Raw genomic sequence first — 16,967 nt, 5'->3', positions numbered from 1 at the left:
TTCCCTCTGCCACACTCTTCCTCCATGATATCTTGCCTTCACCTTAAGCCACAAGAAATGGAGCCAGTAGTCTATGAACTGAGACCTCAAATAAACTTTTCTCCCCTAAAATTGTTTAGGTCAGATCTTTTAGTCACAGTAGTGAAAAAGCTGATTAAAACACAGAGTAATGAGTAAACCCCAAAGTGGCTTGGACTGTCTGCCGAAACAAGAAATAAAGGTATGAGGAAGGCTGGTTATTGGGGGGGTGACCAGGAAAAGTGTTGCTAATAAGAATTTACTTTTTCTTTCTTGTAGAAGAGGGAGAGACCTTTAAATGTTGAAACTTCCTTTATATATGTTATCCTTTGCAAAAGGGGAACTTTCACTTTGTTCTCAGGGGATCTCTATGGCTTCAACCTGTTGAAATAATAGGTTGACTGGGTACAGAGGTGCAGGCTTGTAATCCCAGCAGCTTGGGAGGCTGAAGCAGGAGGATAGTAAGTTCAAAGCAACCTCAGAATTTAGGGTGTGATGGGCTGACAGATCTGACTCCATGAGAATGTTATAGGCCAGACTCTAAGGGAAATGACTAAACAGACTCCATTTTGCTCTAAGACTCCATGTTATGTAGGAAATAAGCTTCTCCCATGGGAACACCCCACCTCTGTACCCATCATCAGTTACTTGGTGTGACATGTTTAATAATATACAATGGCAACTCCTATGTAGTAAAGAATTGCTCTTTTGATTCCTATTGTTCCTAAACAATGTACCATGTGAACAGTGATTGTGTGGATGTTAGTAACCATTCTTTAGTTTGTACCTAGGTAAGGGTCATTTTGACCCACTTCCCCCATGTTAATGATCTCATGATGTTAATATGTAATTTTGAATCATAGCAACAGACACTTATGATTAATGTGATTTTGGGTATAAGAACCCCTACAACCCTGTGGTCAGGGTTGTTCTCCCAATAGCCATTTTTTGGGGCATTGTGTGAGACAGTCAGCCGGCCGGCTTAATAAAGACTCTCAAATTTGGACTTCTCAGTGGAGATTGGTCTGTCCTTAAGTTGCGTCCCATAACAAGGGAGGCCCTTTCTCAAAATAAAAAATAAAGGCTATGGATGTGTCTCAGTGGTTAAGTTCCTCTGAGTTCAATCCCTGGTCCCAAAAATAAATAAATAAATAAATAAATAAATAAATATGATAAACTGAAATATAAAATACATTAAAAACAAAAAATAAAATCAAATAAAATAATCAGCTCAAAAAAATCCTTATATCCAAAAGGCAGATTTGAGAATGGCATATTCTGGTCTCCTACAGTGTAAATGAATATTAACAGGGGATAAAAAGTTTTGACATTTCTAACTCCATATATTCATCAGGAGTCATAAAAACCAGCAAACCCACTAGATGCAATGGCACACGCCTGTAATCCCAGCAGCTCAGGACACTGAGGCAGGAAGAACACAAGTTCAAAGACAGCCTCAGCAACTTAGTGAGGCTCTAGGCAACTCAACAAGATCCTGTCTCTAAATAAAATACAAAAAAAGGGTCAGGGATATAGTTTGGTAGTTGAGTGCCCTTGGGTTCAATCCCCAAAACAAAAACAAACAAAAAACAGCAAACCCTTTGTTTTGCCTAGTATTGAGATGGGTCTCAGTTATACAAATTTGGCAATAGAGATGTGGTGGAGCTGGATTGACTGGAAAAACTGGGGGATAAAATTTAAAGATCTGGAATCAGAAGGAGCTGAAGGGCTGGGGAGGTAGCTCAGTTGGTAAAGTGCTTGCCTTGCAGGCACAGGGTCCTCTGTTCAATCCCCAGCACTGCAAACAAAAGAGAAGAAGGAGCTGAAAAAGGAAGATCAAGGAGCCAGCAAATGTAGGTCCTAGATGGAGAAAGAAATCCCCATGGGGAAGCTAAGAGGAGTTTAGGAAAGTTGAGATTTTAGAGCTACTGTTGTGCTGAACCAACACAATATAGTCTGGCCCTCAATACCTGGTGACAATTTTAACCTCAAAAATAATAATTCTTAGCTGGGCAACTTAGGAGGCTAATGCAGGAGGATCCCAAGTTCAAAACCAGCCTCAGCAAATTAGCAGGACCCTAAAAAACTTAGCGAGACCTTGCCACAAATCAAAAAGTAAAAAGGACTGGGGATGTGGCTCAGTGGTTAAGCATCCCTGGGTTCAAGGCCCACTACCCATCTCCTCTCAAAAAAAATTGTAACTCCTGCAAGACCAGCAGTTTCTTTGTTCTTAATCAAAAACAAGTCAAGTGAAACAGATTGTTTCTGAATTAGTTTATAAGGCACACAAAAACAGAACAAACAAAAATAAGCAAAAAGAACACATGAAAATAAAGACAGAAATGGGTTAAAGATCATTTCTTGAGCACAGACTGCGAGCAATGAACCAAACACCATGTGTCCACAGAAGTTGTCCAAAAGGTCCAGGAGACCAACCCTCAATGGGTTCAGAATGCTATCAAGGTGTCAGTAATGAGGCACAGGACTTTTCATGTGGGCAGAGCCTCTGGTGGCCAGTGCCATCTCAGAGTGATTACTCACAGAATGAAGTCACAGTAAGATGTATTTCAGGTGATAGTCTGAAGTTCCAGAAGGTATATTATCTCTGCATCCAGAAGTCACCCTGGGACAATGGTCAATATGACAATCATTCACTTGGCTCATTTACTGCCCGTTTTACAAGAAAAAGCTCCAAACGGAGTTTGTGCTGTCAAAACTTAGTCACATTAATCATGATTGAAACAGCAGTTTACTTAGGTTCACCAGAATCTTGTTACCAGACCCAAGTTCATCTGTTCACCACTTCAATGCTTGGAAGATGAGAATTGGAGGGAAGGACATCAGGCTTATTAAATGGCTGACCCTGAGGAGACAAAGTGGGGGATCATACTCCCAGCACCATCTTGAAGGACCCAGGGACATGAAATGGCCTTTTTAGGGGTGAAAAGGTGGGGCAGTGGGGCACTGGATGGTCTTGGTCATTCAAGGTATGTGTCCCCTCAGCTGCTCCCGTCCAGAACATCAATGTCAACTTGATCTCCTGGGGCTACTTCCTATGATTCTTTAGATGACTACGTTACTTTTCCACAAGTTCACAGACGTGTACAATAAGGACAGGATAGAATCAGAATGTGTGACATCCAAAAGGACACTTGGAGGTTCTGAGAGGGTGGTGCACCCACAAAGTCACCAGATGTTCTGGGTTCTACAAAGCTAAAGATTACTTAGCAGTTAACATCCTGATCACTTAGGTGTGGTTTTTCTTGAGAATTGACAATTCTAGGCATTTGGATCTTTTTTTTTTTTTTTTTTTTTTTAATATGCGGTGCTGAGACTCAAACCCAGTGCCTTGCATGTGCTAGGCAAGCTCTCTGCCACTGAGCCACAACTCCAACCCCAAGAGAATTCTAGGCAAAGAGAGGGGAAGTGAAAGTAACTCTGCCAAGGACAACTCCCAGAAGACAGGCCACTGTTAAATAACACAACAAAACACATATCATAAGAGATATGTTGATGGGGGGATGCTGTAAATGTCCTCCCTGCGTCCTTCAGAGATCACCAAGCAAAGCTGTCGAGTTCATTCACCACGTGTGTTGGGTGAGTGAACTCATGGTGCTTTACCGCTGAGATACACCCTCAGAACTTTTGGTTTTGTATTTTGAGACAAAGTCTTGCTAAGCTGCCAAGGCTGGCCTTGAACTGTGAGCCTCCTGCTTCAGACTCCTGAGTAGCAGGGATTATGGGTGTGCACCCCAGCCCCTGGCTCCCACTCATCTCTTAACAAAAATGAATTCTTTGGGAAGAGTTGAAGAGATACCATGGGGTGCGTACTGGATGACCCAGCACAAAGCAGAGGAAGATCCAAAGAAGATGACATCTTCATAAAACATCCATATAAACACATATAAGCATGTCAAAATGTGTCCTGGTCACCTCTGGGTGGTGACAGATTTAACAGGTGACATTTTTGTTGTTGTTCTTATGTTTGTGCTTTTTAAGTTTTTAGCAATAAGCATTGTGATACTGAAATATAACAAGTGTAAGAACCCAGAAACTACTCCAGACATGGGAACTCACATAAGGGAGTTCATTAAGCAAACAGAGTGTCTCCCTGCAGGGTAAGAGAGAAAATGAGAGGAAAAGAGAGAGAGAGATGCACATGCAAGAGAGAGAGTGAAAAGCCAGGAGGAGAGAGCAGGAACCTGAGGAGGAGAGAGAGAGAAAATGGCAGGGGAACTATTCCTAAGCAGTCGAATTCCGTGGGTTAACGGACCAATAATGGAGGATACTTGTAGGCTGACTGATAAACCAATAGCTAGCTAGGATGTTCACAGACTGACAAGCTAGATTGTAAGTTGGGAGGTGGGGAAATGACTGCAGCGTAAAGGGCGGGGAAGCAGCTTTATATTATATTATATTCCCCTGTTTTTGTTTTTATTAGAAGATCTTTTGTTCTCTGGTTCTCTCCCCGTTTATCTCTCCTTTTTGCCTGCGGTTGACTAGGCCTGGTTTTGCAGGTGAGATGTAAAAAGTAAGAAGGGGATGGGGCAGGGGGAGAGACAAAGTAATTCAGCCAGGTAAGGGCCCAGGGGGCATTAATTAGCAGTTCCTTGCTTGCAGACCTTGATAAGGGCAGGGAAATTTGAAAATCAATGGGCTCTGAAGATCCTTCTCCCAGGGGTGGTCTCCAACCTCCAGACTTCCAGAGGCAGATGGCTTTCATGGACTTCATTTCCTCGATTTGACTGATCCCCTATTTCTACACTAACTGCCTGTCCCCAGTCCTGGCTTCATTCCCCCCTCTAGTTTTAGGAACTCCTTACTGCTATTGTAATGTAACAGATATTCAAAAATAACTCTAGAGTTGGTTAAAAAGAACTGACCAAAAATCATTAACCTAGGTATGTAGGATCAAAATCAGGAGCTCAAAAAATATAGCATTTAAGAAAAACAAGAGTCCTAGAAGAAAAACGATAATGACCATTAATTATAGCATGAGAGAGTGAGAAAGAGAAGGGCAGAGAGAAGGGGTGAGAGGGAGAGCTAGAGTGTTCTGTGTTGCAGCCCAGGAGAAATTTTAAATGGACACTTTTTTTTTTCCTTGGGTTTGAGACTGGTCTCCCACTGCGCCTTCTGGTTTCCTCCATTTACATTTCAATGTAAGTCTTGACTGAGATCTGAAGGGAGCTGAGATAACAGTTCTAGCAGAAACTTGATGCCTAGGACATTTTAACCCTTTTTCCTGGTTAGTAATCAATTCAGGTTTGGATGCAGAAATTGTGAAACATTATCTCCCACTACTTTTGAGGAACAGGGCTGCTATATCATACTCCTTACTACAACATGCCACTGACTGTTGGGCTGGTTACTCCCTCCACACCAGCCACCTCCCGTAGTGGGGACTAGAATATGTATGTGGGACCGTGTGGCAGGAGGACTAGGTGGGCTGGGCAGGGGAATGGAAGCAGAAACAGAAAGAGGTAGAGGAGATGGAGAAGCAGGGGCTGGAGAGGACTCTGTCACAGTGGACCAGTATCAGGGTGGTTTGTTAGCTGAGTCGAAGTCGGAGGAGGAGGAGGGATTAAGAGGGGGAGAAGAAGCCAAAAGGAGGCGTTTGAGTTTACAGGAAGAGCAAAGAAGCTCAAGAAAGAAAAGACTTGAAGATAAGGAATCCCTTTCCATCTGCCCGCTCACTCACCGAAGCTGTGTGCCATTATGTGGCCATTTTGGATTGATTATCTAAAGGGTACACAAATGAATAAGTTTTGATGGCTTTAAGCTGGGGGTCAGGCGAAGGGTTCCCAGGGGTTAATCTACCAGAATGGAGGACCCAGATCCCATGGTGGAGACTGATACAGCTGAGTTAGTGGCCAGGGCGTCCAGAGGCCAGAGTAGTCGGCTGGAGATGAGAAGGCAGCACAGTGATGGGGTCGTCACACAAGCATCAATGTGGGCCAGGCAAAAGCCGAGAGAGTTGAGGACCTGACATCAGGATTTTTGAGAGAGAGCGTGAGCGTGAAGACGAGCCTCAACCCTGAGAGAGACTCTCCACCATAAAATCAGGAACCCACCTGGCAAATAAGACCAACTAAGGGGTCAGCCGTAACTATAAAAGTCGTGGCTGGGGGTACCCCCACCCCTCAGCCACCTCAAGGACCCCGGACACTCAACAGTCACTTCTCAGGTTGGCAGAGGAGTGTTTAAGCCGGCCTAGGGGGACCTGCCTAGGGAACTCACCAATTGAAGTCCAGTGATGGATGCAGAGCAGAGCGTCCAGGCGAATGGAAGGGGAGGCCGTGTCTGGGGGGCACTGGGGCATCAGATGGGGTTCCACTTGCTTAAAAGACAGTGGAAGAGCCCATCCGAGTCATGGCACCAATGTAAGAACCCAGAAACCACTCCAGACCCGGGAACTCACATAAGAGGGTTTATTAAGCAAACAGACAGAGTGTCTCCCTGCAGGGTAAGAGAGGAAAAGAGAGAGTGCACGCAAGAGAGAGAGTGAAAAGACAGGAGGAGAGAGCATGAACCCGAGGAGGAGAGAGAGAGAAAATGGCGGGGGAGCTATTCCTAAGCAGTCGAATTCCGTGGGTTAACGGGACCAATAACAGAGAAAGATACTCGCAAGCGGACTGATGAACCAACAGCTGGCTAGGATGTTCACAGACTGACAAGCTAGGCTATAAGTTGGGAGGCGGGGAAATGACTGCAGTGTAAAGGGCAGGGGAGCAGCCTTATATTACATTATAACAAGAAAGTGTATTTTATCTTCAACTCCAGTTCCTGACATAGATCTCCTCATGTAATACAATAAACATTTGGTTTTGCCAGTTCCCAAAATAGTTTTGGAGCAAGGAAGGTAAAAGGAACATCTTTTGTTATTCATAACAAGTCCCTTTCAGCTACATCTGAATTTGTGTCAGTGAGGTGACTTTTGGAAAGTCCCTGAAGTTGGAGGGAGGAGCCTGGTTTCCAGGGAAACTAATCATGTGATTTGAGGGTTGGAACCTTCTGATCTCTGGGAAGGAGAGAGGTAGAGATTGAGTTTAATCGCAAATGACTGGGGATTTCATTAAATATGTCTACATAAAATCACCCCCCTATCAACACCCTAAGGGACACAAGGGGGTGCTGAGAGGGTGGTGCATCCTGAGAGGCCATAGAAGCTGCTCAGGACCCCTTCAGCATTGCCTAAGCACCAATTCCATCTGGCTGTACTTGAGTTATAGCCTTTTGTAATAAACCAGTCATCTGCTAAGTAAATTGTTGTTTCTGAGTTCTGTAAGCCATTCTAGCAAATTACCAAACCCAAGGACAGGGCTGTGGAAACCCCTAATTTATAGCTTGTTGGTCAGAGTAGGTGAGGCCCATGCTTGCCGTTGGCACCTAAAGTGGGGGTGCTATCATGAGCCTCTGGAGTCGGACGCTGATCCAGGAAGATTGTTAGAATTGAACTAAGTTAGAGTACACCCATTGGGCCTCCAGAGTGTTGGAGAATTGAGATTTGGGGTGTGGAGACAAAAACACACATTTGATGTCATGAGTGATGTATTGAGACAATAGACTGTATCGAACAACAGTTTGGTTTTTATAATGGGGGACATAGAATGGAGGGAAGCAGATAATAAATAACTCTAAGTAAAACAGTGATGCTGAAAGAATTGAGTTCACTTAAGGACCATGACAGCCACAGTGTCATCATCCTTGAAGAAAAGGAAAAATATAAAACACCATGTCCCTTAATCGGCCCTCTCTGTTCCCAAGAACCTAGCCACATTAAGAGAACAGTGAGAGCAAGTCTGAGCCAGAATGTCCAGATAAGTATTACCTTGAAGGACACTGGCTTTCTCTCATGTATGTTGAGAATTAGGGCAAGTTAGTGCTGTCTGTGGAAAGCTGCTTCCTTGCCCACCTGCCAAGTTCCTTGAGATGCTGGTCATACAACAGGAAAAAGCAAGCTAAGCTGATGATGTCACTGCTTCTGTAACCTGGTAACTTAACTCTAAACCCCGCTCCCTGTGGTAACTGGTGCAGATCAGAACACTATGGAGAGGAAGTGCTCCTCCAACCACCAACACTGAACGAAGTATGATGGGGGTGGGGACACCATTTCCGGGCGAAGCACCATCACGTGAAACAGAGGTACACCTGTGCAGTCCACCACCGCTAGATCTTCCCTGTTAGCATTTTGCAAAACAACATTATGTCTCACATCCCATCTCCAGGTGTCTCCTTTGGTCTCTTGGCAGCCTATCCTCCTCTCTGCCCTGGCACAACTGGGCTCTGCATGATACGGAAACAAAGACTGTCCTCAGCCCAGAGTTGTGGTTCCATGGTAAAGCTCTTGCCCAGCATGCATGAGGCTCTGTGTTCAAGCTCTAATACCACAAAAGAAAAAGAAAAAAGAAGGTTCTCTCCATCATCCATTTCTAGTCAGGCTCCTCTGCATCCCCTTTCTGACTCTGCCTCAACCTTGGAATCAGTCTCACTTGCTCCAGTTTTAGCAAGAACTCTGCTGAGTTGCCAGGCACAGTGGTGCATGCCTGTGTCCCCAGCTACTCAGAAGATCGAGGTGGGTGGATCACTTGAACTCACAAGTTCAAAACCAGCCTGGACAACACAGAGAGATCCCATCTCAGAAATAAATAAGCAAATAAATAAAAAGAAAAAAAGAAGGAAAAAAAGAAATCTGTTGATTCAGTCTATCAAAACCCCCATCTTATCATCCTGGCCTGCCTTGAGCAAGAATCCTGTTAGGTCAGTTTAGCAAAGACTCACCCTACTTCTTAGTAATTTTCCATCCACCAGCCCCTCGCCCTGCTCCTTAGCTCTCGAACTCTACTCTTCCTTATTGTACCCAGAGTCAAGCCCAGTCTCTCTCCCCTACTGCAAAATCCCACTGCAGTTGTTCCCCATGGAAAAGTCTTCCTGGCCATCTTTAACGAGTGTTACGGACACAGTCATGCGAAGCTTAACACTGAAGACATATTCTGAGAAAGGCATCTCTAGGCAAGTCTGTCATTATGCATACACCATAAGGACACTTACACAAAGACCTACGAAGTCACTAAGTGAGATAATCCTATGGGACCATAGTCGTGTATGGGGTCCATGATTATGTAGCAGAGTAATTTTTTTTTCTTTAATACCACACTGCCCTGGGCAGGGAATCAAGTGCCCTCCTGGAGCTCTGGCAGTGAAACCAACCACAACTGCTGGGGTGACTGTGTGGGGCACTGGGCCAGGACAAGAGCCTTTTTGAAATTATGGACCCAGGCTCTGGGTTAGAATTCCAGCCATGCAACTTTTTTGCTGTGATCTTGTGAAAAGAATTCCATCTCTCCATGATTTGGTGTCCTCATCAGTAAAATGACAATTCCCACCTCAAGCAGTGTTGGGAGGAGTCAATAAGATTAATAAATACAAGGCAGGTAACGCAGTGCCTGGCACTTAGGAAGCAGAGAATGAATAATAACTCTACAATGAGCCAGTAACATTCCCTAACAAACCAAGGTATCGCCAGGCCCCTGGAGCAACCTCTCTACTCCAGGCCAGTCTTGGAGCAGAACTCAAAACTTCACCCTGTACCCAAAAGAAAATTCTCCACCCCACAGAAAGTTCTCTGCCCCGCAGAACCCCTGAGAAATCACTATTTTATTAATGATTGCACAGAAGCAGGGCAGACGGGGCAGAGATAACATCGTGTACAAAAAAGCCCTGGAGATCTGTTGCTTCTCCCAGTCCCTCTCCATCTGTCCCCAGAGACTGGGGTTCACCTTTACCTCTCCACATTTCCCCCAAGGCCTCCATCCTCTGCTAAGCATCCTAGCTCCATCCTAGCTCCTCTCTCTGCCAACTAAGACTCCTCCAGGCACTTTCTAGTTCACTCTCCTTATTGGTCAGCTGAGAGATTATAAATGGTATATCTGGTGATTTTTTTTCCCCCTGATACACACAGGAAAAGAAAGTGAGGCTCAGAGCGACTGCTCAAGTTGTCTGAGGATATTACAGCAAACAAGTAGCAGGATGGTCTTTCAAACAGGTCTCAAATCTCAACCCTATTCGCACCAGCAGGGCCTCCCTGTGGGCTCCTGTGGAGACTGGGATCATTTCCTCAGCCTGGGCTGATGAGCAGAAAGTCCTCAGATGCCCAGGAGCATCTGGGAAGGCAGAAAGGAGTACACACTCAAGCACATGTTCACACTCACTCAGACATGCAGATGCACATGTTCGCACACAAGCCAGGGCCCTGTCTCTGGTCCCTCCTTCTCCCCATCCATCTCCCCTGCACTGGCCCCTTGGCATCACACCTGCACTTGGTCAATCTCCCTGATAGTATCTGAGCTCCTAAGGAACAGGAGCTGTCCTTCACAGCACCTGCCACGGGGCCTCAGTCGTTGCTTGTTTAAACAAACAAATCAAAAGTCAAAATGTTTTCCAAATCCTCTTCTGTGGATTACGATGGCTTCCCTGTCTGCAGCAGCACCAGCCTCCCAGACTCACTCTTCAGGCATGTCTGCCCCAAACCCCAGCTCTGGAGAGAACAGGGGCACACTCCCAAACACTGGCCCCCATGGAGACAGTGGCGAGCCCTGGGGGCGTAGCTCAGTTGTAGAGTGTTTGTCCAGCATGAGCAAGGCCCTGGGTTCCATCCCCAGCACTGCAAACACACACACACACACACACACACACACACACAGAGAGAGAGAGAGAGAGAGAGAGAGAGAGAGAGAGAGAGAGAGAGAGAGAAATGGTGGACCCAACTGCATAGGCAGAATCATCCCAGAGCTTCCTCACTCTCAAAGGAACCTGGCCCTTTCTGGGTCAGGGCAGCCCAACAGGAAGAGGGCTACTGCTGCCACAGTCAGGTCTCCTTGTCTACAAAAAGACTAATGACCTTCCAAGAAACGGTGTGTGAAACTCTCAGCACAGCACCTAGAACATGGTGGGGGCTCAACACTTATTAATTTTTCAAAGTGAAAAAAAAAAAAAAAAGCACATTGTCTAGAATCCTCTCAGGAAGAGTCCTCATTATGGGTAGAGAATATAGTTGTTAAGTTTCGGAATACACGATAAGATCATCACCCCCACCACCCTAATGCATGCTTGGGTGGCAAAGTGTCCACTGGCTGGCAGGAGGGTTGGCGTGGGTGAGTGAAAAGCAAGAGAACTTCACCTTCTGGTTCAGGAAGCAACATCGTTTGGGTGAGCGATACTCATAAGGCACTGGGGAGAGAAAAGATCCCTCTATTCCCTGCCAGCTTCCGTGACATAGGACCATCACTGAGTTCCCTTCAGTACTGGGAGCTGGGAGCAATCAGCTAAAGGCTTCATTTTGAGTTGTAGCTCAGTGGTAGAGCACCTGACTGTGGGTTCGATCCTCAGCATCACATATAAATAAGTAAAATAAAGATCCATTGACAACTAAAAAAATTTTTTAAAGCTTCATTTGTCGTTGTTGTTTTTAAATATACATGACTGTAGAGTGTATTTTGACATATTATACATAAATGGAAAACAATCCATTCCAATTAGGATCCCATTCTTATAGTTGTACATAATATGGAGTTATACTGGTCATTATTCATATACGAGAGAAAGAAAGTAACATCTGGGCTGGGGATATAGCTTGGTTGGTAGAGTGCTTGCCTCGCATGCACAAGGCCCTGGGTTCAAATCCCCAGCACCGCAAAAAAAAAAAAAAAAAAAAAAAAGAAAGAAAGTAATGTGATTCAGAAGGAATTTTGGATTGTACAGAGGGGTGGGCCAATGGGGATGGGAAGGATGGTAGATTAAGACAGACATTATTACCCTATATACATGTATGAAAAGAATTTTTTAAAAATTTATCAGTCAAAAAAAGTTAATAAAAAAGGAAAGAAATAAAGTTATGTCTGATTCATTCCACTGTCTTTCCTGCTCCCTTCTCCCCTCCCTTCCCTTCATTCCCCTTTGTCTAATCCAATGAACTTCTATTCTTCCCCTCCCTCCCCTCCCTTGTTGTGGGTTAGCATCCACATATCAAAGAGAACATTTGGCCTTTGGTTTGGGGGGATTGATTTATTTCACTTAGCATGATAGTCTTGAGTCCCATTCATTTACCGGCAAATGATAATTTCATTCTTCTTCAAGGTTGAGTAATATCCCATTGTGTACATAAACCAATTTTCTTTATCCATTCATCTGCTGAAGAGCATCTAGGTTGGTTCCATAGTTTAGCTATTGTGAATGGAGTTGCTACAAACATTGATGTGGCTGTGTCACTGTAGTATGCTGATTTTAAGTCCTTTGGGTATAAACCTAGGAGTGGGATAGCTGGGTCAAATGGTGGTTCCATTCCAAGTTTTCTGAGGAATCTCCATACTGCTTTCCAGAGTGGTTGCACCAATTTGAAGTCCCACCAGCAATGTATGAATGAACCTTTTTCCCACATTCTCAAAGGGCTTCATTTTTGCTTTAAGAAACATGCAGCCAGGCGTGGTGGGGCGGGCCTGTGATCCCAGCAGCTCAGGATCACGAGTTCGAAGCCAGCCTCAGCAATGGCAAGGTGCTAAGCAACTCAGTGAGCCACTGTCTCTATAAAAAACACAAAATAGGACTGGGGATGTGGCTCAGTGGTCAAGTACCCCTGAGTTCAATCCCTAGTACCAAAAAGAAATATGCATGTTCCTAGCAGAGCCAAACTACTTGGGAGAAAAGAGACAGAGGAGGCAGCAGGAAATGAAGAACTGTGATGGTATTGGCCAAGGAGAAGGCTATGCCCATGACCATGGTTTTCCAGGCACTGCACCAAGGGACTCTCTAGTATAGAATTTTCTTGCCCAACATTGTCCAGAAGGAATGTAATGCATGCAACAATGCATGGGAGACTCTCCTAATAGTCACACTTTGTAAATTTCAAAGGAGGGCTGGGGATGAGGCTTAATGGTAGAGTGCTTGCCTAGCATGTGCAAGGCCCTGGGTTGAAGCCCCAGCAACACTACCAAAAAAAATCTGAAGTTAAAGAAAAATAGATGGGCCAAGTCGGGCATGGTTGGTGCACATATATAATCCCAGAAATTCTGGAGGCCGAGGCAGGAGGATCACAAGTTTGAGGCCAGCCTGGGCAGGCATCGAACCCAGCAGCACTTAACCCAGAGCCACAGCCCTCTTTTATTTTGAGACAGGGTCTCCTAAGTCGCTTAGGGTTTTACTAAATTGCTGATGCTGGCCCTGAACTTGCAATCCTCCTGTCCCAGCCTTCCCAGGTACTGGGATTAAAGGCATGTGTCACCACACCCGGTCATGATTTTTTTTTTTTTTTTTATGCTTAGTCTTCCAAATCCTGTATTTTGCACTTACAACCCATCCCTGTTGGACTAGACCCATTTCCATAGCTCAGCCCCTGGCTGACCAGTGCTTTAGGAGGAGGATTTAATTTGAGGAAGACGGGTGAGTGCAGGAAGGGTGCGGGCAGCCCAGAGATCAGGCTGACACAGGATTGAGGACATGGAGTGCTGGGGGGCAGGGTGCAAGGTGTGGTGCAGAGGGAACCAACCAGCAGCTGCACAGGGGCGGGTGCCCACATGCAGGGCCCACTTTCAGGTTTCCTCCCTGCTCTCACGGTCAAGGGCAAGGACTCCAGGAGTTGCAACTGGGTAAACACGCAGCCTTCCCTGGAGATGGCCCCTCCTTGAGTTCAGCAGCTTTAAAAACCAAAAGTAAAATTCCCAAAAGACTGAGGTCTCAGTCCCGGGCAGATGGCTCCACCCAGACACATCTGTGAGCCTCTGGCAGAAGAGGGGCCAGTCTGATTTCCACCAAACGTGCCCAGTGCTCTCCGTGCCATCTGGATGTGCTCCAGCCCCCAGAGGCAGGGCCCCTCCAGTGCGTGGTCAGCATGCAGAACCCCTGTGTGAATCAGTGCCTGGTGCCTCCTCCTGGTGCTGGAGCAGCTTCTGCGAGGCTGCGCCTCATGTGGGTCCAGATGGCAGGCCTGGCCAGCTCCCCCACGCGTCTCGGCGGCACTTTGTCCTTCCACTCTCAGCACCCAAGTCTGCAGTTCAGTCACCCAGGTGGCCCTATTCAGGGAAGAGGAGGGCTCTGGCCTTTATCTCCCTTGCTAAGAGAGCCTCCCACTCCCGTCCCATCCACAGGGGCTCCTGGGGGAGAAAGGAGAGGGGGAAGGCAGATGCTCTGTCAGCAAAGAGGAACTGAGCTGAGTTCCCCAGTGGGTGGACACAGTGAGGTCTTGACAAGGCAGAAAAGTGAGGACAAGAGGAAAGGCTGGCGGATTGCAGGAGAGGCAGGGGGAGGAAATATAAGGAAAATACATACCAAACATACTCAGCATTAGGGCACCGTTTGATGAGCTTTTGCCTCCTGCATCTAGAGGGAGATCATTTCTAGCAACCCACTAAATTGCTTTCATGTCCCTTCCCAGTATCTATTTGAAGAGATGCTATACTGTCAGCAAAACACCAGGTGATGCTTGACACGCACATTTCACAGTGACCCCATTTGGGTCTTGCTGATCTGGGTCAGAGTTACAGCAGGCAGGAATTTCCCTCCTCTTTGCTTTCTTCTCCCCTCCCCTTTTTCCAAATGGTAAGAATAGAAGCCTTCCTTCCCCAGGACCTTCTATATGTATGAGGGGGCCCTATTTCAGTCATTTCATATGTGAATGGTAGGTCCCAAATAAGAAATGCAAAAAACGTCACAGTAATGAGATATTTTTTTAAGTCAAGTGAAATCCTTGCCGATTAGCACAAAACCCAACCTTGGATAGGACAGGGGCCCAGCCCACTTCAGGATTCCTTCGGTCACAGGTTTTCAGTAGTACCAGAGGTTGGGGAGGTCCCTAGGACAAGATCGTCCATCTGTCCTGGTTACCATGGAGACACTTATTTCCCCAGAGGATGCCATCGTTTCCTGGAAGGTTCTGCTGCTTCTGTGCCACATTTGGGGCCCTAGGGAATCTTATCAAGGCTGAGGGTCCCAGAGTGTCCCCATGCCTTTTTATCACATACCAAGTAGATCACACAGAGTGATACCTACCTCTGCCCCCTCCTCATTCTGAGGACTTTCCTGTCCCCTGCTGCTGTCTCCTCTGGGAAACTGGCAGAATCTTAGTGATTTCATAACTCTACATTTTTATACCAATGTATATATTCTCCTCTTTAAATCCCCTCAACTGCCTACGGGAAGGGTGTTACTGTTCCTGTAGTGCGGAGGAGAATATGAAGGCTGGGAGAGGCGCATCACCCAGGTAGGAAGAGGTGGAGCCGATGCTGAGATTTGGATACTCCAGCCTGTGCTACATGCTCTGCCTTTGGCTTCCCAGGTGACGGAGCTTCAGAACTAAAAGCAGTCATGAAGAAGCAAGCATTAACAGCAGGCAGAGCAGTCACTTGCAGAACAATCGGTCTGGATCCATGAGGATACCATATGCTCCCAGAGATGGGACGCTCCCACCTGGAAGGTGGCCTCTTAATAGACCCTTCAAGGGAATGCTGCTGCCAAGCTGGGAGATGGAGCTGCAAATCCTGGAAGGAATCACCCAGTCCTCCTCTGGGGGATAGAATTGGAGCCTGACAGGTGAACCAGATCATCTGGGAAGCTGACAGTAACTCAAGAACTGGGCTTTCTGTGTCCCCAGTCACTTTCCAGGCCTGCCCTCTCACCTGCATCCCACCTGGGGCAAAGTGTGTGCGTGTGTTGTGGCAATAACTATTTACAATGCACTGAGGTCAGGTCTGGCACCATGCACTAGGCATGCACGCCAGGTCCAGCTGGCTAAGTGCATGCAGGAGGGATTGGACAAAGCAGCTTAGCTAGGGCCCCTCTCCTGCCCTGCGCCAGGAGGCTAGGTCTAGCATCTCCTTTTAGAGCCCAGAATCAGAGCTCTGAACGGGGATTTGCCTTGCTCCTCCGCTCCAAGGCTGTCTAAGAAGGAGGCTGAGGTTACAGCCAGGGGTTGGCCACTCCTGGTAGCTGACTACCTATAATGAATGCCCACATGTTCATCTGCCTCCCTTCAGAGTAGAGCAGACAGGCATGCACCCTGTTAAGTTTATGGCCTAGCAGAGGAGACAAGTAAGGGAAGATGCAGGGGCAGATTCAAGGGCATGTGACCTGTTCAAGTCACACAACACCCCACAGTTAGAGGGCACTTGTTCTGCTGTCAGTGCCCTGAAATTTTTAACCAGTTTGAAAAAAAAAAAAAAAAAAAGAACCGCACGTGTTCATTTTAACACTGGGCCTAGGAAACTGTGTAACTAGTCTAAGGAACATGTATGCAAAAAGCAGCATGATAAATGCCAAAGTAGGGGACATGAGGGCACAGAGCAAGGCTCCAAGCCCAGTCTTCTCAGAGGAAGGGTGATGCCAGCTGAGCCTGGAAGCATGAGTGGGCAAGGGAGAAGCAGGTGCAAACGGCCTGATAGGACAGAGCTTGTGGTGCTTCATAGAACTGCTGGAACACAGGGTACCTGGAGCAGGGACAGCCATGAGGCTGAAGAGGGAACAAGGACCAACACCAGCCCAGAGATTCTGAGGAAGAACAAGATGCGGCATACATCGTACTGGACACTGAGACGTCATAAACCTCCTGTAATGAGGAGGGATGCTCAGAGATCAGCAGACAGGGGGAAGGAACCTACACGTACCAACACGGTTATGATGGAGAAAGCATGACCGGTCGGTGGGGAAAGGATCTACCGTTCAATAATTGTTGCTCGGAAAATTGGTTATTCAGAGCCGGGAAATGAGACCCACGTCTCATTCCAGGTAGCTTAAAGACCTAAATGTGAAAAGCAAAGCTTTAAAACCTTCAAAATACAGTGGGAGGAGGGGTGCATGCCTGCAATCCCAGGGACTCCAGAGGCAGAGGCAGAAGGCTCCTAAACTAGAGGGGCCAGACTCAGCAACTTTACCAGACCCTGTCCCAAAAGGAAAAATAAGGACGACTG

The sequence above is a fragment of the Sciurus carolinensis genome, chromosome 3 (genome assembly GCF_902686445.1).
Source record: "Sciurus carolinensis chromosome 3, mSciCar1.2, whole genome shotgun sequence".
NCBI classification, from domain to species: Eukaryota; Metazoa; Chordata; class Mammalia; order Rodentia; family Sciuridae; genus Sciurus; species Sciurus carolinensis.
This window is presented reverse-complemented; position numbering follows the sequence as displayed.